The 23931-nt window shown below is 45.1% G+C and overlaps 1 long non-coding RNA gene across 5 annotated transcripts in view; it reads right to left on the reverse strand.

Moving 5' to 3' along the window:
- Positions 1-420: 420 nt before the first annotated feature.
- The window catches only part of LOC309333863, a 30516-nt gene continuing 7005 nt past the window's right edge, over positions 421-23931 (reverse strand). Inside the window, exons 2-6 of one of the 5 annotated variants that reach the window (XR_014152720.1) lie at positions 23628-23794; positions 22998-23459; positions 20803-21072; positions 11344-11406; positions 421-1768 (exon numbers count right to left, since the gene is read on the reverse strand). This is a non-coding gene — a long non-coding RNA (uncharacterized lncRNA). Of the gene's footprint in view, positions 1769-3666; positions 3770-11343; positions 11407-20802; positions 21073-22997; positions 23799-23931 lie in introns of those variants that run through there. The other 4 variants (XR_014152719.1, XR_014152721.1, XR_014152722.1 and 1 more) reach the window with 4 other exon arrangements.

Raw genomic sequence — 23931 nt, forward strand, 5'->3', positions numbered from 1 at the left:
AACAGGATCTAGTTTAAGGAAAAGGCTACAGTCATGCCTCATGTTGCGTTTCTCTCTTCTTACGGACTTCCGGCTTACGAACACGGCAAACCTGGAAGTGTTTACTTCTGGGTTCACCGCCCATGCATGTGCAGAAGTGATCTGCGCACTTCACTCATGCGCAGAAGCGCTCAATCGTGCCATGCATATGCGCAGAAGAGGCGCTCTAGTTGTGGACTTTTCGGGGTGCAAACGGCACCCCGAAACAGATTAAATCCGCAACTAGAGGTACCACTGTATCTTGACTTGAAACTCTTGAAGAGCAGTTGCCAATCAGAGTGGCCCATGCTGAGTGGATGCACAAGTAGCATTAAGCAGCTTTCTGCATTTCCCAGGGCAAATATATAACCGAATTTTCTACCCAGCAGGTTAAATTGGAGAGATACAACCTTGCAATAACAATAATGATGATGTTGATAATAAAAATCAAAGGACTGATACATGTTTGAATGAACAAATAACCTCTGTTTTGGAACATTTCACTATCAAGATCATTTTGTGGGGAGGGGTCTTTGCAGGTGGTTGAGCAAAGCTCTCGGGACCCAAAGGGGAAACTGTCAGCACCTCTGATGCTCCGTCTTTTTCTCCCTTGTTTTCAAATTAAGTCCATTCTTCAAATGACAAAGAGAGATAAGCCCTCTGAACCACCTGCCTGCCTCCTCTGCAGTAGCAGGACCCAAGGCCTAATCATCTCCTAGTCCTAGGCCAGATATTTTATGCTCACGAAAGGCAAGATCCTAGATAAGGGCCGAGGAGAGGCCAGCTGGCTTTCCAGGAAGCGTATTCTAAGGACAGTGCCCATTTCTTTCAGCCTTTGTATCTGCTTTCTGCATGTGACAGAGTCACAAAGAAAATAAATATCCAAAACCACCATCCCCAAATGCTGTGTTTATTTGTTTATGCCCTGCCTTTAAGAACAGAAATGCTTCCAAGGCAATTTACAAAGAAATAAAAGGAACAATATTTTAAGGTAGAAATGCAGCAGCAAAAATGTATATGGACCTAATGTAAGAACAGTCCTGAAACAGCTTTGCTGACAAATCCATGGAGGATACACTTAACAATGACTAACTAATCATAATTCCTGTGTTTCCTCCAGTGTGCCCTTCTGAAAACCAGTTGCTGGGAATACCAAGTGGAGAGAGTGCTGTTGTGCTCAGGTCCTGCTTGTGAGCTGAACTGGATAACATAACCCAGCAAAGCTCTTCTCAGGTTCTTATTATCAAAGCATGCTTAATCCCATACCTAAATCCCATGTGGCTTGATGTTAAGCCGATAGGGGAGGGAATTCCACAGCTGTGGAGCCACTGCTAATAAGACCCTATCCCCGGTACTGATGAACCTAAATTCTGCTAATGACAGAGCAAAGAAAAGGGACTCTGAAAGCCTGAGTAAGTCCTTTTGAGCCCGGACTATCCTCTGAATTATCTGATCTTAGACCATTCAGACCAGAGGTGGCCAATGTGTTGCACTCTAGATATTTTTGGACTTCAAAGCCCATCATCCTCAACTATTGGCCTGTTGAGCTGGGCATTGCAGTTCAAAATTTGTAGGTCACCACATGAGTTATTTCTGATTTAGAACTCTAAAGGTTCACTAGAAGTTTAAACTGAGCCCAGAAACAAACCAACTTGCTAGCTTTCTGTAGTAGCTGCATTTTGAACCAATTGACGTTTCCTGCTGTCTTCTCCCGATGCAAGAGTGAAGAGTGCCTCTCATAAAACACATCCTGAAAGGCATTAAAAATGAGGCATAAAACAGCACAGAATTTTAAAAACTGAACAAACACAGATTACCAGGGAGCCACCAATTAAAAGACTAAGACAGGATTTTTTTATTTTTTTAAAAAAAGGCTGGCGGGAGGGGGGAATAAAGCACTACATCTTTGGAGAAGTCATTCTATAATTAGTCTGCTAGCCCAATAGGTTCTTTCCATGGTAGTCAACTATTGCAGCTATCTTTGGGGAGGCACCCAGAGAAAGTTTTCTGGCTTAGTAGGTATGAGAAGAGGCAAACCTTAACGTAGCCTTGTCCCAAACCACAAGGAGGCTTAAAGGTAGAAAAGCAGTATTATGAACTGCTCCTAGAAACAGACCGGAAGTAGGTGGTGGCAATGAAGCATTGGCATAATGAGTTGTATCCAATGTTAGTCATACTCAGAGTAGACCCATTGAAATTGATGGACATGATTAACTTGGCACCATTAATTTTAATGGCTCTACTCCACCTAAATTCTACTAGTAGAAATTAGTTGGAGACAACCCAATATGTTCAAATTGTCCAGTCCCAGTGAATAATCTTGCAACCATATTCCAGATTAACTGAAGGTTTCAAAGACAAATGGTGGATGTTTCAGTTCAAGTTAAGGATGAACCTGCTAAAGCTTGAGGGTGGAGCAGCCACATTACCTTCAGAAAAGCCTACGGTTCAGTTTCCAACTACAAGGATCACGTCAGCTAGCAGATGACAAGAAAGACTTGGGAAGCCAATTTATGCTGCATCAGATACATTGGTCCATCTAGCACAATATTGTCTACATCAGGGGTGGGCAAGGTATACCTCACCTGGGCCGGTTCACTCCAATGGAGATCCCTCCGTGGGCCGGATCGCCCACAATTTTCAGCATCTGCACAGACGCGATTTTCGATGCCGCGGAAGCAAGTCCCTGCGCCACACTGCGTCGGTTTAGTGCTACACGCGGGGACTCACCGAGTGGACGGCTCAGTTCAGGGACGGCTTGTGGACCGATTAAACGACCCCCGTGGGCCGCTTGTGGCCCATGGGCCTTAGGTTGCCAACCCCATGTCTACATTGTATGGCAGGGACTCTCTAGGATTTCGGTCAGATGGTCTTTTGCAGCCCAACCTGGAGGTGTCAGGGATTGAATCTGGGATTTCTGTGTGCAAGCCAACTGCTCTACCACTGAGCTACGCCCTGCATAGCAACACAGGAAGTTGCCTTACATCCCACCCAATATTTCTGGATGGGAAAACGAGACAAACACACACCGCCCAAACTCCTCACTCTTTCTCCCAACCCTCACATTTGAATTTGCATTCTTTCTCGCCTCCCCCCTGCCTGAATTCCTCACTCTTCCTACCATCCATCCTGCCTGAAGTTGTGCTCTTTCTCGCCCCCACCTGTCCAATCTTCATGTAGCAACCACCCCTTCCCTGCCGCTTTACCTTCACTGGCTGTCTTGCCACCGCTGTGGCTGCTGTGGCTAGGCCTCAGCTGTAGGCCTTCTTTTAGCCTTCTTGTGGACTTATTGTCTTGCCATGGCCAGCGGAAGTGGTGTGCCCGCTTCCAGAAGTGTGCTATGCTCGCTTCCGGGTGTACTGGGTGTACCGCCCAGTTTCAAATCTTCCATATCTGGGTAAGGTAATTTAGAGAGTGGTTGCTGAACAGCTTGGTAGGTTTCTGGAGGAAACATCGGCTTTAGATCCATTTCAGTCCGGTTTCTGTCCTGGTTTTGGGACCGAGACGGCTCTGGTTGCCCTCACAGATGATCTCCGTAGACAACTGGATCGAGGCGGGTCATCTGTAAGCCACTCTGAGCCCGGCCTTGGCTGGGGAGGGCGGGGTATAAATAAAAATTATTATTATTATTATAATTATTATTACTGTGGTGGTAGCAGAGGCCATGGTGACAGCGGAAGAGGTCATGGCAGAGGTTGCTACGGCCACCCCAGAAGAGATGGCAGAGGCGAGGAGGCAGAAGTGGGACCTGCTGGAATTCAAGCAGAAGCAGGAGCGGCTTCTGTGAATCCGTTACTGTTAAGTTGTGGGTGAACATATCAGACGACTCAGCGATTCTTCAAACAGCTCTTGTTTATTCACAGGCCAGAACAGAACTGAACTGAAAGGTTCAGCCAGTCTGCTTACATAGAGCTCCACTACAACGCAACAGTAACCACTTTCTGTAACTATCCAATCACTGAACGTCACTTTCAATCCCTTATTTGTATTAGTGGACCTGCATGAAAACTATCTACAGTATCCCCCTGCTGGCCCAGGATGAGAACTTCAGTACATAACGGTTACGTCCCACTTAATTCAGATGGACTGGGTACTAGGACCATAGTGTACACTGACCCTCAGCAGCTCTCCAGGATTTTAGACAAAGGGACCTTCTCATCCAGTCTAGAGATGCTGGGAACTGAACCTGGGACCTTCTGCATGCAAAGAAGATGCTCCCCCACTATGCTATGGCCCTTCTCCATGACATGTCTCTCCCTGAGACCATGAGAAGCCACTGGCAGCTGGAGTACCCAATACTGGGTTAGATGCATCTGGTATAAGGCATATTTCCAAGTTCCTGATGCCTTCTGAAGTAAAGGGCTGAGGGGTACACCAAAGAATATCTGTGCTAAGCATTCATTCAACTTACGTAACAGTAATTTATTTCAGAGAGAGAGAGAGAGAAGCCACCTATTTCTAAAACAACAACAAATGGAATATGACCTTAATCTGGTGTGACACTAATAGTTTGCAGGTTGCACTCAGCAAGTAGGCTCTAAATATCTCACTGGCTCAGTGCAAAATATCTGAATGACTCCTGGGCACACCAACACTGGTGCGTGTGTGCGCTCCCAGCACTGGCAAATTGCACAGAATGCCTGGAGAAGGAACACAGCCTGCTTTCGGATAGGCCAACCAGAAAAAGCCATTCTGCACTGGCCAATGAGCTGCTCCCTTCTCAGCTGAAAATTCCCCTCCTGAAAAAGGAGGTGTGGCCCAGTTTTTGCAGGGGGAAAATCACATGATACGGGCATGAACCCCTTCGCTAGCCAAAAACAGAGTCTCAGCACAGCTGTTTGCCATTTTGTCTCTCATGTACATGCCGCCCTGCCCTCCATCTGAGCATTTCCCTATGTTCCCTTTAATATTCCTCTCTTGCTTTCAAACACCTCCCTGTGCCAACTTCCTTCAAAACCCTTTTATGGAGTCACAATTTCGTATAAATAGCCTTTGCAGCTAGCCAGGTACTCTACAGCCATCTAAAACCTTGAAGCTGGTGAGCCTTGGACTTGGTTATTTTAACACATTTGCAAATACGTGCCTATTTTATAGTTTTGTTTTTCATCTTTTCATCTTTGGCTGTTGTTATAATTGTTCTCTCCATTTTATAGACATTATAAAATATAATAATAATAACAATAGCAATAATAATAATAATAATAATAATAATAATAATAATAATAATAATAACTTCACAAAAAAGAATAAGAATATGCTAGTGTAGTGGAGAAAGTCAAAGCCTCCTAGAGCCGACTGCATGTCTCTGTCACCTAAGCACGCCTTTGCAATCTGCAGAAACGTTTTGTCCCAAGCCCCGGAAAAGCCCCAGCACGTTTTCTATTGGCTGTCCCAAGACAATCAGCCCCATTAATTTATCAGAAAGGGACCTGCTTTTTCACTTGTAAAGCCAACAGCCACTCAGCAAGCAACAAAGGCCACCTTCAAAAAAAAAGTTGCAAGTGACAACAGATGGGCCTTTGATTAGAAAGCTGTTTGAAATATTTCTCAATATCTTGAATCACCTGCCGAAGGTCAAGGGAGCTCTCTGCCACTTCACTCAAACCCTCCTTTCAACCTGGGCACTGCCCTTTTGCAGCAAGTTCTCAACCCAACATCTAGAAGGAGCTGCCAAACGACTCAGACCTGGACATCAGGGAAATGTGAAGGTGAAATCCTGCCTGCCTGTCTTTTGGACCTGACTGCCTACCTGTCTTTTCAGGTGAATGCCGATATTCCATACGGCTTGCCAGCTTGTCAGCTGCAAGGCAGGTGACCTTCCAGCCTGTGATGTGACAAGTTAATTAAAAAGACCAACCCTATGAAAAATGAAAGGGACCATAGGAGCACAAGCCTACAAACTAGATTGGGCTGGAAGGATCTGCTCTGCATAGCGATGGGGCTTTTGAAGTCACTTAACTCACCTGTTAATTTGCTTTTACCTTCTTCTAAGAGGGATTGAAGGTTGCTTCAATAGGATAAAGATGGCAAACATCAGTGGAAGCTTTGTTTAACTAAAATAGTGTAAGATGAGCCCTGCTGGATCTGGCCAAATTGTTTTACTTGCTTTATTCATAAAAATGCCTCAAAGCAACTTACCAACACAATAGAAATACAGTGGTGCCTCGGGTTAGAGATGCTTCAGGTTATAGATGCTTCAGGTTACAGACTCTGCTAACCCAGAAATAGTACCTCGGGTTAAGAACTTTGCTTCAGAATGAGAACAGAAATCGCGCGGCCGCGCGGCAGCAGCGGGAGGCCCCATTAGCTAAAGTGGTGCTTCAGGTTAAGAACAGTTTCAGGTTAAGAATGGACCTGCAGAATGAATTAAGTTCTTAACCCGATGTACCATTGTACTCTAATCAATTACATAAACACAAAAACATAAAAACAAGTCTTGGCACCTTAACAAACTGCAGCTCCCATAATTCTTTGGGGCATTCAATGTTGGGCAGGGAGGATGCGGTACTCCAGAGCAAATCTCTTGTCTCAAATACAGTAAGGTAGAAGCACCCCATATGTAATCAGAGTTTATCATTTTTCTATAAGCCACTTTCTTGATGAATGGGATAGAAATTAAGTAAGCAAAGGAACCAACAAACATAGGACATACCCAGCCAGACTATTATCGTTGGGGATCTGCTGCAAACAGTTGTGCCCCAAAAAAGAAAAAGTCAATTTCCAAAGGAATCCATCATTGGCCTAGCCTCTGTACCCATAAACACTGCTCTACAAAGTCTGAGCACACTAATTTTTACAGTCATTTAAGGCGAAAAAACATCCAAGTGGCGGTATTCCACAGCATGCTTTTGACTTAATTTGCAGGAAATGAAACAATATCACTCAAGGGAGCTGCATCTCGACAGCACCCTGCGCAAGCTAACCAAATTCTCTTGAATTGTATTCTTGTATTGTCACTGATGATCCCATAGGGTAATAGGAAAATCAAACACAGCCAGTCGCCAGAGTGACACAGTGGAGATTAATGTCAACTTTTATCTGTCAGTTTGACGAGCTCTCCCGCACTGGCATGAAATTTTAAAGGTGCGGTGTCAAAACAAAATGAAAAAGCCGTAATGTTCTCAATCTACTGTTCTCAGAGGGATAGGAGCAAAGGAGAGGAATAGAGAGAAATCAATTTAACGATCAAGAGCACGGATACTTGACTTTCTCTATTGCCTTGCTAGCTTGCTTGCTTTCCCCCCCTCCCACTCCCAGCCTGGAAATGGTTGTGGGTTTTATTTCTTGAAGCTAAATCACGAAACGATGCAAGGAAGGAAGGAAGGACAAATAATGTGGAAAAAGAAGTACACCCCGGATTTAAAATGCAACTGTTCGATTGTATTTTCCTTCATGTATTTTTAAGGACAGGGGCACACAACTACTGCCAAAATGCAGTCCTATGTCATTCTCCTCCACTCTCTCCCACCACTCCTGTGACAAAACCAAATACACTCCATTAAACTGGCCACTGCTTCTAAAGATGGAGAAGGATGGAGTGCAATCATATCTCATCACCCTTTGTTGTTGTTTTCCACATTCCAAGGAGAGGAGAAGAGAGGAGCTCACGACTGACATGCTTCACTCAGAGAAGGGCAAATCTGTCAATTTTGTTTTCCCTCAGTTTTTCATTGCTCCAATCTGAAATTTCTCGTTGTTTCCAATTTTCCACATTTCCACATCAGTTTGCAATGTTTGTAAAACTCCTCATGAAAATTAGAACCAGAATTTAGTGCAAATTTCTCTTAATATGCACATTCTGAATGCAGTTTTGACTTGCATGCACATTTTTGCACATTTTGCATTTTCTGCAATTATTCTTCCAGTTTTGTATGCTATTTTGCATTTTTGTATGTTATCCATGCATTCATATGCACACTTTCCCCTAGTATATGTATTTTTGTCCACATTACTTGGCAAGAGAACTGCATTGCAAAATTCAGAGAAGTGTGGATTTCAATGATTTGCATATTTTTTTCAGGCAGTATGAATCAGTTATGTTCACCTTGAAATGCAAAGTGAATTTCTTCCCCCAGCTCTAATCACTCATATAGTTTAATACAGCCCTTCCGCTTTGAATGAATGAATTTTTATTTGCGTCAGACATCGGCTTCCTTCCGCTTCCTATAGCAGTACATGTCACTATCTACCTGTCCCCATTCTCACAGTGGTCACCTAGATGCTTCTACGGAAAGCCCACAAGGAGAACTTGAGCACAATAGCTCTCTCACCACCTGCAGTTTCCAGAAACTGGTATTCAGAAGCAATACTTCCTTTGACTGTGGAGGTGGAGCATAGCTATCATGGCTGATATCTAGTAGCCATTGATAGTTCTGGAGATCTTAAAAGAAACACACACTATTTTCGTTGGACTAATAAAGGTATTGTCCCACCAAGGATTTGGGGTTTTCTTCTTCTTTATGAGTCAACACAGCTATCTCTACTTTTGATTATGTTGGCCAGAACACTGGAAATAGAAAGAAAACTGGTGGTTTTCATGAGTCCCCTGGAGAAGTTATGGAGAGGATGGTCAGGTCCTGAGGGGGAATGGGAAGAGCTCAGGGAGTGAGAGGACCTTGGAGAGGGTCCTAGAGGGATGGAGAAGTGACTGCTGTACCCTAAGAAGGGTCTGAGCATATGGAGGGGGCCAGAGATTCAGGGAATGAAGATCTGAATCCATGGGAGGAACCAGGTACAGTGGCAGAGGAGTGCTCTGCCCTTCTGACATCAGATACCTCCTGTGGTGGAGCTACCTCCAGCACCTCCTTCTTCAGGGGAGATGACTGAGACTAAACACTGAGCCTACATTGACACCACATCCATCTCCAAGGACATGAAGATGCCAGTGCTGACAGAATTCACAACCCAACCCACTCAGAGGAGTGCCTGTTTGCTTGCCCAGTTCCAGGACATTGGCTGTTTGCCATGCTAAGGGCTGTGCCACTTCATTCTTCCAAAGGAAGGTGCAGGGGGCATGCTGCTTGTTGCATCAACATCTTAGCTTGACTTAGCCACCACTTATGCACCTATTACACCTTGTAACCTTGCCTATGTACTGATCTGAGTGATGCATTAAGGACTGGAAACAGAACTGGGAATCTAAGTTCTTCATCTGGCACTGGGGGCCAGGACAGTGGTGGTGGTGATGACAGTGGTGGATTTAGGGCAGCATGGCCAGTTTCACTACACTGGATGCCAAGCCTAGGGGGTGCTGCAAGGCACTGCAACTATGAGATAGTGAATTGAGCAGAATGGAAGATGAGAGGTGGGGGGCACCGAATTTTGTCCTCACACAGGGTGACACTGAAATTTGAAAGACCAAAGTCAGCCCCTGGTGATGATGATGAAAGCAGGAGTTGTTAGCTTAAGAAAATGTGAGCAAATGAAACTTATGGTGGGGTGGGGAGAAGAGCACACACAATAGCATCTGACCTTTGATGTTCCCTTGAAAAATGCCTCATTGAAGGGAGTAATGAATGCAGGATTGAAACAATTTGATAAGCACCTACAGGTTATGCCTTTGGATAATTACAGGTTGTCACAGGGATGAGATGGAGATCTTGGACATGCTTATTACTTTAATTCACCGGTGGGAAGGTCATAACAGACCATCAAGGAGTTGTTTTTGATGGAAGGGCAACAGAGAAAAAACTTGGCAATTAAGAAGCACAATCCACATTTTTTTGAAATGAAGGAACCTGCCCTGTTCTCACAACCATACATAATGTTTTCACTCCAGGACAAAGGAGTGTACCCCAAACTCAGCATAAGGCAGAGATGATGCCAAATAGATGTGCTGACTTTGAAATGGTAGCTCAAGATGTTTGTGACTGCTGTTATTTTAAACAGCGTGATTTTGCAATTCCCAGGATCTCCATTTTGGGAAGGGCAAACTGGATGTCTATTTTTCTCTTTCTCCCCCTCCCCCCTCCGGCTGTTACATATTGGTGCACCTATGAATTCCTTGGGAATGGAATGACTGTTGAACCACTCTGGAACTAATCGATCTTTGAAGGGAATAGGGGTCTTCTAAGGCAGAGGTTTTAAACCTTTTGGAGTCTATGGCTCCCTTAACCAACTACATTCTTTCTGCGGCACACCTGTGAGGTTCAGGAGCCCATTTATGTCACCCATTGCCTGCAGGGCTGGCAGCCTCTCACCCTTTTTTGAACACCCTCCCTTGTGGAGTGTTCCCTCAGCCTCCTCTCCTCTCCCCTCTACTTGGGAGTCTTCTGGACAGCTGCTGCCTCCGTCCCTGGTCTGCAAGCTTCCCCCCTGCCCCGCCCCAAAGAGAGGTGCCTCCCAGAGGCACCATTTGCCTGCAGAGCTTATCGCCAGGGCTGCTGCAATAAACAGCTGTGCCAGCCTTTGGGAGGCAGAGACGCAAGAAAGCATCAGAGAAGGGAGGGAAGGAAAGAGGGACAGAGGCCAGTGCTGCCCACAACCCCCCTGGCCATCATTCAAGGCACCCCAGGGTGCCACGACATACTGGTTGAAAACCACTGTCCTAAAATAAAGGACCCCAGACGGTTCAGTCTAGTCAAAGGCGACTATGGGGTGTGGCACTCATTTCGTTTTTCAGGCAGAGGGAGCCGGCGTTTGTCCACAGACAGCCTTCTGGATGGCTAGCATGACTAAACCACTACTGGTGCATGGAGGACCATGATGAGTGCCAGAGTGCATGCAAATGCTGTTTACATTCCTACCACAGTGGTACCTATATATCTACTTGCACTAGTGTGTTTATGAACTGCTAGGTTGGCAGGAGCTGGGACAGAGCAACGGGAGCTCACCCCATCTTGCAGATTCAAACTGCCGACCTTCCTATCGGCAATCCCAAGAGACTCAGTGGTTTAGACCACAGTGCCACCTGCATCCTTGTAGGGTCTCCTAATACCACTCAGCACCCTTAACAAACTACAGCCCCCAGGATGCGTTGGGAGAAGCCATGACTGTTTAAACCAACATGATACTGGTTTAAATGTATAATGCAGATGGGGCCAAAGTTCATATTTGAGCAATTAACACTTTGTCACATCCTTGTAAATACCCTTAAACTGCTCCTTCTGCTAGTTACTGAAGTAAGGCAGATTCATAAATAAATCTTCACTGTATCGTAGTTACATTAAGAAAACTATCTCCTGTGGAGAAGTTGCCACTGATACCAGGTGTAAGAAAGGAGCAAAGCACCTTTGTGTTCATTTAACTCCTTTTTAGTGTGGGAAGTCAAATGGGGAAATTTTGCAGCTGGAAAATCTGCTTTAAATATACACACATACTACCCACCTGGTGCATGAGTGTCCAGAGCTTTTCCAGGAAAAGTGATGTTTTGGATGGGGAAAGAACTTTCTGAAATACAAACAAAAACAAAAACCAGGTCACCATCTTCAGAATTTTTTTTGCACAGCAGTATTCAAAATGCAAATAGCCGAGGCACATTAAATATTAAACAAAAAAGACGCACTTCCTGTTTTGTAATTAAAACTCTTATTTCATATTTCACACTGTGCTATGGAGAGGTCACAATGTAATTCTGCAAGGTTTCACAGCTTCCTTGTTTGCAAATAAAGTGTGTGGGAACAAGTAGAAAAGGAGGGGGTGGGGTGAAGCATCCATCAAAATTCATATATCAGTGAAAATAACATATAAAAATACATTATTTGGGGGAAATTGTTTTGCAAAAAAAGTGTGTATTAGCCTAAATTGCATACCATTGTGTAGATTAGTGTAGTTCATTGCATTAAAATGCTGGTGAATTTTCATGAGGACCAGTGCTTCTGTATAAAAAAATAACAAAAAAGTAAAATGAGGTGGAATTGCAGAGAACCTAACTTAAGTTTCAGCAGGTGAGAAACAGAGGCACCAAAATTGAACAATTTGCCCATCCCTAATGATCTTCCATCACTCTGCCCAAACTGTAATCTCTATAGGCAGTGGTCTGACTTTTTACATATATATATAAAATACTGGAAAATGTTAGGTTTGTAGATGATGCTGTAGAAATAACTGCAGTGGCAATAACAGCAATGTTATTGTCATTGCAGGAGGAGGGGCTCAGTGGCAGAGCGCATACACAAGGTCTCCAGTTAAATCTTTGGTGTCTCCCGTACAAAGAATCAAGGCACAGGTAATGTGAAAATTTGCCTCTGCCTGAAACCCTAGGGAGCCCTTGCAAAGAAAAGCAGTCAGTGATGGGATAGATGGACAAAACATGTGACATGTTATAAGGCAGCTTTCTATGTCCTGTCACAGGATGGGAATCCCTTAGGGAGGAAAGTCATCATTACACAATGATGCAGAGCATGCTTTGCAAGCAGAAGGGCTCAGGTTCAGCCCTCAGTATTTTCACCAAGAGCAGCCTTTGCAAACCCGGTGACCTCCAGATGTTTTGAATGACAACTCCTGCCATTTGCAGCCAGCATTGGGAACGTTGTGCTGGCACGGACTAATGATGGGAGTTGTGATCCAGATCTCTGAAGAGCACCATGTTGACGAAGGTTAAGTTAAAGGACTTCCATGCAGTGGTGACCCTGGACTTAATGGTCATATGTGAGCCCCCCACACTTTAAAGCAGAGATGGGGGAACCTATGGTCTTCCAGATGCTGTTGGACTCCCATTATCCTTGATGGCCACATTGGCTGGGGGCAACGGGAGTCAGAGTCCAGCGTCTAGAGTCTCAACCACTGCTTTAGATTCCCTCTCTTTAGATTCTAAAGTTTAGATTCTAAAGTATATTACTTTCCTTACTTCAAAATGTGGTATGTGGGTCCTGCTGTGTTAGGGGGCTCTCCTGCTTATTCTGCTGCAGTTGTGCCCCAAAGTCTGGCCCTGATCTTCAAGGGTACCATTGTGGTGAAGGAGCACAATGGAAGAGCATCTGCTTTGCATGCAGAATGTCCCACGTTCAATTCCCAATTGCATCTCCAGGTAGGACTGGGGAAGAACACGATCTGAAAGCTGCTGCCTGTCACTATTGACAATGCTGAGGTAGATGGACCAGTGGTCTGACTCGGTGTGGGGCAGTTTCCTATGTTCCGAAGATCATAGGAAGCTTCCATCTACTCAGGCAGACCATTGGTCCATCTAGCTCAGTATTATCTACACTGACTGACAGCATCCCTCCAGGGTTTCAGGCAGGGAGCATCCACCAGCCCATCTGGAAGATGCCGGAGATTGAACCTGATTGCAAATCAGATACTGTACCACAGAGTTTTTGGCTATAATGAATCTGACCACAGCTCTCTGGCATCCCAGAGAAGGTCTTTCCCAGCTCTGCCTGGAGATACTAGGGACCTTCCACATGCAAGGCAGATCATTTACCGCTAAGTTACAGTCCTTCCCCTGTGTAAGGGTAGCAAAGCTGGGGAGGCCGCCAACCTGAGAGCCAACTACCAGTCGAGGAGACAAAACATGACTGGGATTGAACCAATAATCACAGAATCATAGAATCGGTAAGGAAAAACCTTTGACAATGCACAGTTGAGCCACTGCAGCACCAGAAGCCAGTAGACGCAATCCTCATTTCCCACCACTTTCTTTCCTCTTTGCCTGTTTCAAGCTTCCAAATTCTACAGCGCAAACTGGGCACTGGTGCAGGTTTCAGAGCATTCTCATCCCATCAATTGATGGGTCTCTCTCTCTCTCTCTCTCTCTCTCTCTCTCTCTCTCTCTCCTCTCTCTCTCTCTCATAGGTAATCACATCCCCCAGGGGATACAGGTTCACATATTTCCTAGGGATGCTCAAATCTGTCCATTTCAGATTCATTTTCTCAGTTCCCCTGCCTCTTAAGTTCAGTTCTCCGCATTTCCACATCTGGCTGCATTAAAAAAATGATAATTCATCAGCCTTTCTGTAGGAATTTCTCCTCATATACAAGTTTTTGCATGTAATTTGGCTAGTAAACACACTTGCAAAGCAACTTCCCTGAATTGTAATGCATTTGTGTGTACCTTATTTCCCCCAATATATGCATTTTATGCACACTTTACCCTAGTATTTGCATTTTTCTACTCATTGCTCGGCTGGAAAACTGCACGGCAAAATTTGAAAGACAACTGTGTTTTGGTTTGTGTATTGTTTTGGAAAGTGCAAGTTAGGTACGGTTCACCTTTAAAATGTGAACTGATTTCTGCCCTCATTCCGAAACCTTTTGTGCCTGTTGAGCTGGTATATGCAGGTTATAGGAGACTGACATGAGGTTCTGCATAACAACATAACATAACATAACATAACATAACATAACATAACATAACATAACATAACATAACATAACATAACATAACATAACATAACATCATAATATCATCATCATCATCATTTGAAGCAGAATTTCAATGTCTCCTGTTTTATCCAATGATTCTTCATTCATTAAATAAGCTCTGTGCTCTTTTTGCACCAAATGCTGGGAAGGTGAGCAGCCTTAGGCTTCAGCGCCATCTGCTGCTAAGACAACATATGTAAGTTCCTTTATATATCAAGGTGGGCTTTTCTTCTGCCTATTTCTTTTGCTTGCAAAATAGTTGCCTGCCTGCATGTCTTATCTATCTATTTCACATATATCCTACCTTTCCCCCCATAGAGCTCAAGATGTGGAGCCCAGAATTCTCCCCACTCCTTAGTCCCTGCAGCAACTCTGTGAGATAGGTTAGGCTGAGAGGCAGCGACTGGCCCAAGGTCACCCAGTGAGCTTCACAGCCAAGTGGGGATTTGAACCCTGATCCTCCCAGCTCCTAGTCCGACACATCACTGTCTGTTCCCCAAATGGCAGTTGGAGACACACAGAGCACACTGAATAAAGATTTTCCTTTTTTCCCTTTGGCAAAGGGAGTGTGATGTAGAGTGGTTAGAGCACTGGTGGGGAGCCTCAGACACAGCAGCCAAATGCAGCCCTCCAAGTTACTCTGTTCAGCCCTTGGGACTCTCTCCAGGCCACAACCCCTATCCAGACACTCCCTCTCTTCTCAAGTCACACCCCTCAGCAGCCCCTCTCCACACCCTCCTTGAGTGTTTTTGTATGGCTGGAATGGGTCCTTGAACATCCTGTTCTCACAGGGGCCAACCATATGCCTGTGGGAACCCCGCATGCAGAATTTAGGCACAAGAACATTCTCCCCTTTTGGGGTTTACAGCAATTGGTATTCCAGAAGCATTCTGCCTCTGACTATGGACTGATAGCATAGCCACCGTAACTAGCAGCCATTGGCCATTGTTAGTTCTGGAGAGCTTCAAAGCAACACACATTATTTTGTGACATTTTTGTTGGACTAATAGTTTATGCCCTAACTGTGGATTTACCTTTTTCATATAGATCAGCAGTCATCTTTACTTCTTGCATAAATAGCTTGTGTGCTTTACCTCTCACTTCTTTTTGTTCATCACTTTGTGAGAGCCAAGCTTTGGAAATCTGGTGATACTCCAGATGTTGCTGGGTGACAAATCACATCATCTCTGACCACTGGCCATCCTGGCTGGGGCTGATGGGATCCAACAACATCTGGAAGGCCACGGGTCCCCCTCCCAGCTTGAAAGAAATTGAAGCTGACCTCAGCTGGAAAGAAAATGCTAAGCCAGAGAGAGGCTTTGGTTTACGCCAGCAAGGCAGTTCTTAGGCTATTATGATTAATCAACTATTTTTTAAAAAAAATTCTCTCTAATGAGTTGACAGGCCTAATTTACAGCATGTGTAGATATGCACAATGCATGTTGTGTCAAGAACAGGCCACACGGGAGCCCCTAGCTTGCCTGGGGTGGAAAGGAAAGAGATGTGTCTGGATGGTGTTCTTTTCCTCATGCACATGATAAAGAAATGTGCTGTCACAATGAAGCAGTAGATTCAGCCTCACAGCATGCGAGCACAAGAGAGAGAGAGCTCCCAAGTATTCACAGGATTCCACAGGAGCAATTTATGGGCTGAAAATAGATCAAAGGCTCGCTTTGAATTCTCTCTCTCTCTCTCTCTCTCTCTCTCTCTCTCTCTCGTCAGAAAACAAGCCTGTGGCATTCCTTGAGCACCTTCATGTGCCAGGATCTTGAAGTGTGCTCTCTTCGCTTGCTGTAATGAGTCAAGCTGGATTTCGGCTGAACACAGACTGACTGCTGTTGCCGGCAGCTTTCCATGCTCACCTCCTGAAAAGTTTGCACAGCATCTGCAAATGCAAGGGAGTCTCAAAATCGCTTACAGCATTTCCAGCTGGTCCTGTTTTTTGTGCGGGGCAATCTCTAGTAAGCCACTGTACCTATTTTTGCTTTTTTTCTGAACAGCCTTATTAAAACATTTGTAGTAGTGCATTTCATCAAATCATCAATTTTTAGAGCTGGAGGAGAGCTCAAAGGTCATCTAGCGACCTAACCCAATTCAATGTGTGTGTTCTGCAAGGCATGATTCAATTACATTATCCCTTGCATTTTTCTCCTGTTTTGAGGGAGGGCTCCCTTTCAACTTGGTGGTTCTCTACAGTCAGAAATCACAACAGGAAAATATTGCTGATGCCTCATATTATAAGCACAAGACTGTCAGTATTTTGCAGAAGTTATACAATCACATACCAGGACTTTGCACAACTAAAGTAGGATAAAATGTCCTGTCATCCTAGTGCAACAAATCCAATTCCTTCCCCAGGGTCTCTTGAAGATAACTGTACAAGTCAGGAATCAATGTGCATCCTTAGCTAGCAGCACCGCCCCATGTAAATGTATGTAAATGAACACAAAAGGAAACATCAAGCACCACATACAGATTTTTGTTTCACACACGGCACCTCCTGAGGTTTATTTCAAACAGAACTGTTGACAACACGCTTTGCAGGATGATCATGCTTTTCTAGTACACTTTTTTTAACCAAAAGAACAATCACCCCCTTGGCTTCTAAATCAACAGAAGGTGGGTTATTGTAGAGTAAATTAATTCAGCAAGCATAATAGAGCCTTCAGCAACATGCAACAGTGAAAGGACCAGAGGTCATGAAGTGATCCTTTGATGGAGGATTCTCTGTAACAGGGGTGGGAAAGCTGTGACCCCCTCCAGATGTTCGAAAGGCATAGAAATTCATAGAATCATAGAGTTGGAAGGAAACATGAGGGTCATCTAGTCCAACACGCTGCAATGCATGGATCTTTCCCCTGAAAGTGGGGCTTGAATCCACAACTCTGAGACTGGGAATCTCATGCTCTATAATAATAAACATATTCTTATTTATACCCCACCCATCTGGCTGGGTTGCCCCAGCCACTCTGAGTGGCTTCCAACACATAAAAACATAACCCAGCATCTTGGCTTAGGGCCCTCGTATCTACGGGACTGCCTCTCCTGATATGCCCCACAGAGGACCTTAAGGTCCATGAATAACCATAGTTTAGAAGTCCCGGGCCCTAAGGAAGTCAGACTATCCTCTGTCAGGGCCTTTTTAGTGATGGCTCCGACCTGGTGGAATGCTCTGTCCCATGAGACTAGGGCCCTTCAGGATTTAATCTCCTTCCGTCGGGCCTGTAAGACAAGGTTATTCTTCCTGGCTTTTAATTTGAATTCAGCCTGATCTTTTATTTCCCTTCTTTTCCCTCCCCCTCCCCTTTTATGAAGATCACCCACTCTGAGACCCCACAGCTAATTCTCCCCTGGCCTCCTTGCTGGCTCAAGTAGGACCAATTCAGCCAGCTAGGCCTGGGGATTATCCAATTGATTTTTGAATTTTATTGTTATTCATGTTTTTATACTGTATTTTATGCTGCTTTATAATTAAGTGTTTTAAATTTGTTGTTAGCCACCCTGAGCCCGGTTTTTGAACCGGGAAGGGCAGGGTATAAATAAAAATTTGTTGTTGTTAGACTCCCACTCCCACCATCTCTGACTACTGGCTATTCTGGCTGGGGCTGGTGTTCACCAATATTCAGAGGGCACTGGGTTCCCCATACCTGGTCAATTGGCCGCCTGGCTCTCCCATACAGTAGAAAGCTCAGGAAAGGTGGTGGCATTCACAGGCTGAGTTTCACAGTGAGTAGAGCATACCAGAGACCTATGATGGGAATTTGGTTGTTTAGGAGTGGAGCTGGGTCAGAATAGACTGTGGCAGATCGTAAAACCATAAAAAGAAGCTGCTGGATCAAGCCAATGGCTGATCTAGACAAGCATCCTGTTCACACAGAGGCCAACCCAGATGCCTACGGGAAGCCCACAAGCAGGATCCAAGCACAAGAGCGCTGTCCCCTCTCATATTTTCCAGCAACTGGTATTCAGAAGCAGTACTGCCTCTATGCTCTACTTTCATAGTTTGAGGCAGTAGCCATTGATAGCCTTATCCTCCATGATTTTGTACACTCTTACTTTAAAACCATCCAAGTTGGTGACCATCACTACCATCAACAAACAAATGAACCACAGATCATATAAACAGATCAAATGAACAAAAACATTAAGGGCGTAGTATGAAGGGACATGGGTGGCGCTGTGGGTTAAATCACAGAGTCTAGGGCTTGCCGATCAGAAGGTCAGCGGTTCAAATCCCCACGAGCTCCCGTTGCTCGGTCCCTGCTCCTGCCCACCTAGCAGTTCGAAAGCACGAAGTGCAAGTAGATAAATAGGTACCGCTCCGGCAGGAAGGTAAACAGCGTTTCCGTGCGCTGCTCGGGTTCGCCAGAAGCAGCTTTGTCATGCTGGCCACATGACCCAGAAGCTGTACGCCGGCTCCCTCGGCCAGTAAAGCGAGATGAGCGCTGCAACCCCAGAGTCGGCCACAACTGGACCTAATGGTCAGGGGTCCCTTTACCTTTACCTTTACCTTTATGAAGAAATAGCATATACTGAATACAGTCATATCTCCTGTTACGGACACTTCAGGTTACGTGTTTACGGGTTGTGGACCGCGGGAAACCTGGAAGTACCGGAACGGGTTACTTCCAGGTTTCACCGCTCGCACATGCACAGAAGCGCCAAATGACACCAGCGCCAGCACAGACGCAGCCCTTCAGGATGCGAACACTGCAGGTTGCAGACGTGCCTCCGTCATGAATTACATCCGCAACCCGGGGTTCCACTGTATACATATGGAACCAAAATACCTTTCAGTATTCAACAGTAAAGAAAATGGATGAACCTGACAGTATAACAATGCAGTGTATCAAAGGAATATCAAATGCTCAAACGCCAAAAGACCTTCAGTGGGAAATAAACACACATCACGTGCCAGTTTTTTCTTTTAAAAAAGCAACATGACTCCTTCACTGGCTACTTTCCAAATGGCCCACTGTTTCTCTCCAGTAAAACAAAAACAGCAACCCAGAACCAAAACCATTCTCCCTTTGAGATGCATATCCTGGAACAACTGTGCAACCCCATGCATGTCTACTCAGAAGTAAATTCCATTTGAAGGGCCTCAGAAATGGAAATTCTCAGCATCCAGTTCTCATGCAGCTGTTACAAGATGAGCAAGGCCATAGCAGGTAGACAAACAAGGCAACTGTTGCGAGGTGATCAAGGCCATAAGCAGGGAGATAAACAAGAATGAATAAATTAAGAATTTAACCTTCAAAAGGAGATGTTAGAGCCTGATAGGATAAGAAGGTAAAAGTTTCACTCTCTGTTTATTTGTATAGTCTATAAAATGTGGGCGCACACAGATTGGGGTGCAGTTTGCAATGTATTGCACTGCACCATTTGCTTTGCATATGCGAACCAAATAAACTCTGCTTAAAACCTGAATTGGTGTTTGCCTCCAGAATATCGGAGTCACTTGAGGTCAAACATTTCACAGGTGCCTTGACGTCGGATAGGAGGACACCAGGACTCCACAAGGACAGGTCTGTCTTTCCAGCTTGGGGCTGCGGGGACTCTTGACGTTTCAGCGTGCACCAGCCACTATTGGCTAGGAAACTGAAAGTAAGTTGCCACACTCCCTTTGCTGTGGACTGGAGGGACACACATCACGAACGGAGCAGAAAAGGTGTGCCAGCTGGGAAACGAGACGTCTCAACCCCAAGGACAGGTCAGTAAAGGGACCCTATTTCAGATAGAGAGGAGTGTAAGCACAGGATGTAAGATGTGACCGAACAGCTCCCTTGGAGAAAGGTGAGGCTGACCAATAAAAGGAGACCGGCTAGGGTTTTAGGTTAGGCTGGGAGGTATTGGTGAGTGGCTCCAAAAGCAAATGATTGTGTGGATGAAAGGGGGACCGTAGAGGAAACCCAACCTGAGTGTGGGCCAATAGGTATTCCCAACTGGAATACCTAGATGTTTATCAGCGTGCCCTGAAGCATGAGGAACATGAAACATTGAAAGGGAGGGCAAAGTCACAAGATGAAAGCATGACAATAGGGAGTCCCAGGGAAGCCCAGATTATGCCCCACCACCAGCCCCAGTGCAGGGACAAGCGCCACAGCCCTGGACCAGTACTTTCCAGTATATACCCCTTTCCACTACTGACTTAATGGACTGGTCAAATACCACCCCACCATTTGAAAAGGACCCTGGCAAGGGTATCATCTTAATAACTTCCCTGATGAGGACCCACACCCCGGCTTGGGATGACTGTCAGCAAATTCTGCAGCATCTCCTGACAGGTGAAGAAATTCAGAGAGTACATGTGGAAGCTCATCGACATCTAGCCGCCAATGGCATAGGGGCAGCCCAGATCCTGCTCCAGTACCCGCTGAGGGATCCCAATCGGAATTATGATCAGGCTGACCATAGGGCCTTAGTACAGATGGACAGGCAAACCCTGATATAAGGTCTAACACGTACAGCCAGAAAACCTACCAATATGGCAAAAATTTCTGTAGTACAGAAGCCAGATGAAAGTCCAGCAGCATATTTGGAACGTCTGAAGGAGGCATTTAGGATCTAGACACCGCTAAACCCAGAGAACCCAAACAAGAGCACAGAGCACAGCAGTCCTTGTGAAGCTTCAGGCCCCGCCCTGGGCCAGGTGGTAAGTGGCAGGAAGGAGCAGGGCCCTCAGGCACTTACACAGGGGAGTCCTCCTGGGCAGCAGAGCACAGCAGTCCTTGTGAGGCTTCAGGCCCCGCCCTGGGCCAGATGGTGAGTGGAAAGAGCAGGGCCCTCAGGCACTCACACAGGGGAGAAGAGGCAAGAGAAATATAGGGAAAAGAATTTGAATATGTTGGCAATGGCAATTGGAGAGAAGGAAAAGGGGAAGCATATCTCCTTAGAGGGAAAGGAAAGGGAAGAGGACGTGGAACCAGAGAAAGAGGTAGAGGACGAGGGACGAGACTAGGGAGTAATCAGTGTGCGATATGCAGGCAAGAAGGACATTGGAAAGGCGAGTGCCCGAATAAGGGAGCCCCAGGCCAATGGGACGGAATCGCGGAATGAGGCCCGGACGAGGAAGAGGAGAAGGAGGGTACAGGCCTCCTGATTGGCAGCACCGGGAAAACCCAACCAATCTGATTGGGTTGGCTAATTATGAATCGCAATAGGACAGCCTGGGTTCACGGCAGGGTTCCCCGGAGCCCATGGTCTCAGTACAATTGGGGAACCGCCTTGTGAATTTTATGATTGAGACTGGAGCTGCACTATTTTCAGAGTTTTCAGAGACGGGTTATTCTGAAAAAGAATCTAGATTTCAACAAGAAATTTTGAATAATGAAGTGAAAATTTTATCTAAAATGTATAAAATATTGTTGGAATGGAATACAATGGAAGAGGTTAAATCTGTAATGATTAGCTGGGCTAAAGATTTTGGATATAATATTGATTAGAGAAGTGGATTAAATTATGGAAGGATGGGTTAAAATTTACAGCATGTATTACGATAAAAGAAAATGTTATGAAGTTGTTATACAGATGGTACATAACACCAGTAAAATTGGGTAAAATGTATAAAGTTTGCAATAAATGTTGGAAGTGTCAGGAGCAAGAAGGAACATTTTACCATATGTGGTGGGAATGTAAGAAGGTAAAAAGCTTCTGGGAGATGATCTATAATGAGCTAAAGAAAATGTTGAAATATACTTTTGTTAAAAAACCAGAAGCTTTTTTACTGGGAATACTGGGAAATGAAATTAGTAAAAAAGATGTGAAATTAGTTTTGTATGCAGTAACAGCAGCCAGAATTTTGCTGGCACAGAAATGGAAACAGGAAGAAATGCCCACGAAAGAAGAATGGAGGATGAAACTGATGGAATACGCAGAAATGGACAAATTGACGGGGATAATTAGGAACCAGCATGACCAGAGATTCTCCGAGGACTGGAAGAAATTTACAGAGTATATCAAAGATGTTTGTGATGAACAAATAACACTTGTTGGTTTTCAAGAAGCTCTGTGAAATTAATGTTAGAAATATTGTTTAAAAAACATGATGTGATTAAGAGTGTTTGAGTGCAATATAATATTGAGAAATGTGAGATGAAGATATAATACGGAGAATTATCAGACAAGCTGAGGGAAGTTCTGGAAAGAAGGGATTAAGTGAAGATTGGGTGTTTGATTTTGTATGAATTGTTGATGGAAAAACTAATAAAAATAATTTTTAAAAAAGAGAGAGAGACTGGAGCTGAATATTCTGTGCTCCCCTTATCCCTAGGAAACCCCAGCAAGCAAACCATTAAGATCACCGGGGCGACAGGGGACTCTCAAGTGAAACCCTTCTTACAACCAATGGACTGTGTTATAGGGGGAAGGGCAGTAATACACAAGTTCCTGTATATTCCAGAATGTCCAATGCCATTGATGGGAGAGATTTGTTGTTCAAGCTCCATGCCCAGATCATTTCCACCCCCTCCGGATGTAATATGGCCCTGCCATATTACAGGCACAGGAATTATGTCTCTCATGGTGCCCAGAGAAAATGCCTGGAGATTGGTGGCAGCCTTAATGGGGGACAACAGAGAAGAGGAGGGCCAGGATTCAAAGCTTCTAAGAATGATCAGTGCACCCCCAACGGTATGGGCAGAAGGCCCATCTCCAAGAATGGCAAGGAATAATCATACCAAGGTTCGGGCTGCCAAGAGCAATAGGGAGCGACAACGGACCAGCATTCATACACCACATTGTACAAGGAGTCAGTCAGGTTCTGAACATCCCATGGAAACTGCATACGGCCTGGAGGCTGCAGAGCTCAGGAAAAGTAGAACGGATGAATAGAACATTGAAAAATCAACTTGCCAAACTCACTCAGGAGACAGGAGCCTCCTGGCTCGATATGCTCCCTATAGCCCTTTTCAGGGTTCACTGTATTCCTAATAAGCATACCCAATTGTCTCCATTTGAATTACTATATGGGCGTCCACCCCTGTTTGAGCTTCCCCTGTGTACTCAACTCTTGGGGGACACTACGACCCAAGACCAAATTTAATCTCTCTTACTTGTCTTCTCATCTCTTAACAGGTGGTCCCTCCAGTGGATGCCGTGCAGCATGGCTCAACCAATCCACCCCTTTAAGCCCGGTGACTCTGTATGGATAAAAGAGCGGAACGCAACGGCCCTAAATCCTAAATGGCAAGGCCCTTACGTAGTCCTGCTAGTTTCCCCAATTGCAATTAAGGTAGCCGGGTTGACCCCCTGGATCCATCACACGCGAGTAAAACGAGCCCATGGAGAGTGGACTTGCGAACTCTTACCCAATTCTCTGAAGCTCAGATTCCGGAGAGGTCCTGATCCTGATCCCACTGGGAGTTGATCAGGACGCAGCCCATCGCCAGCCCAGAGGTCTGCTACCATCACACCAGAAGCTGATAGTTCTACGCATGCCTGAAGATCTGGATGGGAGGTTCCGAAGATATACAAGCTACCTGTGTAGATAAGTTACCAGATAACATTCTGAGCAAATTAGTCACAGTAGTCTCAAGCCGTAACACGCGTGAGAAAGGGCACTTGACTGAGCCGGTGGCCATTGTGTCCCCCGTAGTTACTGAAGAACGACCA

The sequence above is a fragment of the Podarcis erhardii genome, assembly GCF_964252035.2.
Source record: "Podarcis erhardii genome assembly, chromosome: Z".
In the NCBI taxonomy this organism is placed as follows: Eukaryota; Metazoa; Chordata; class Lepidosauria; order Squamata; family Lacertidae; genus Podarcis; species Podarcis erhardii.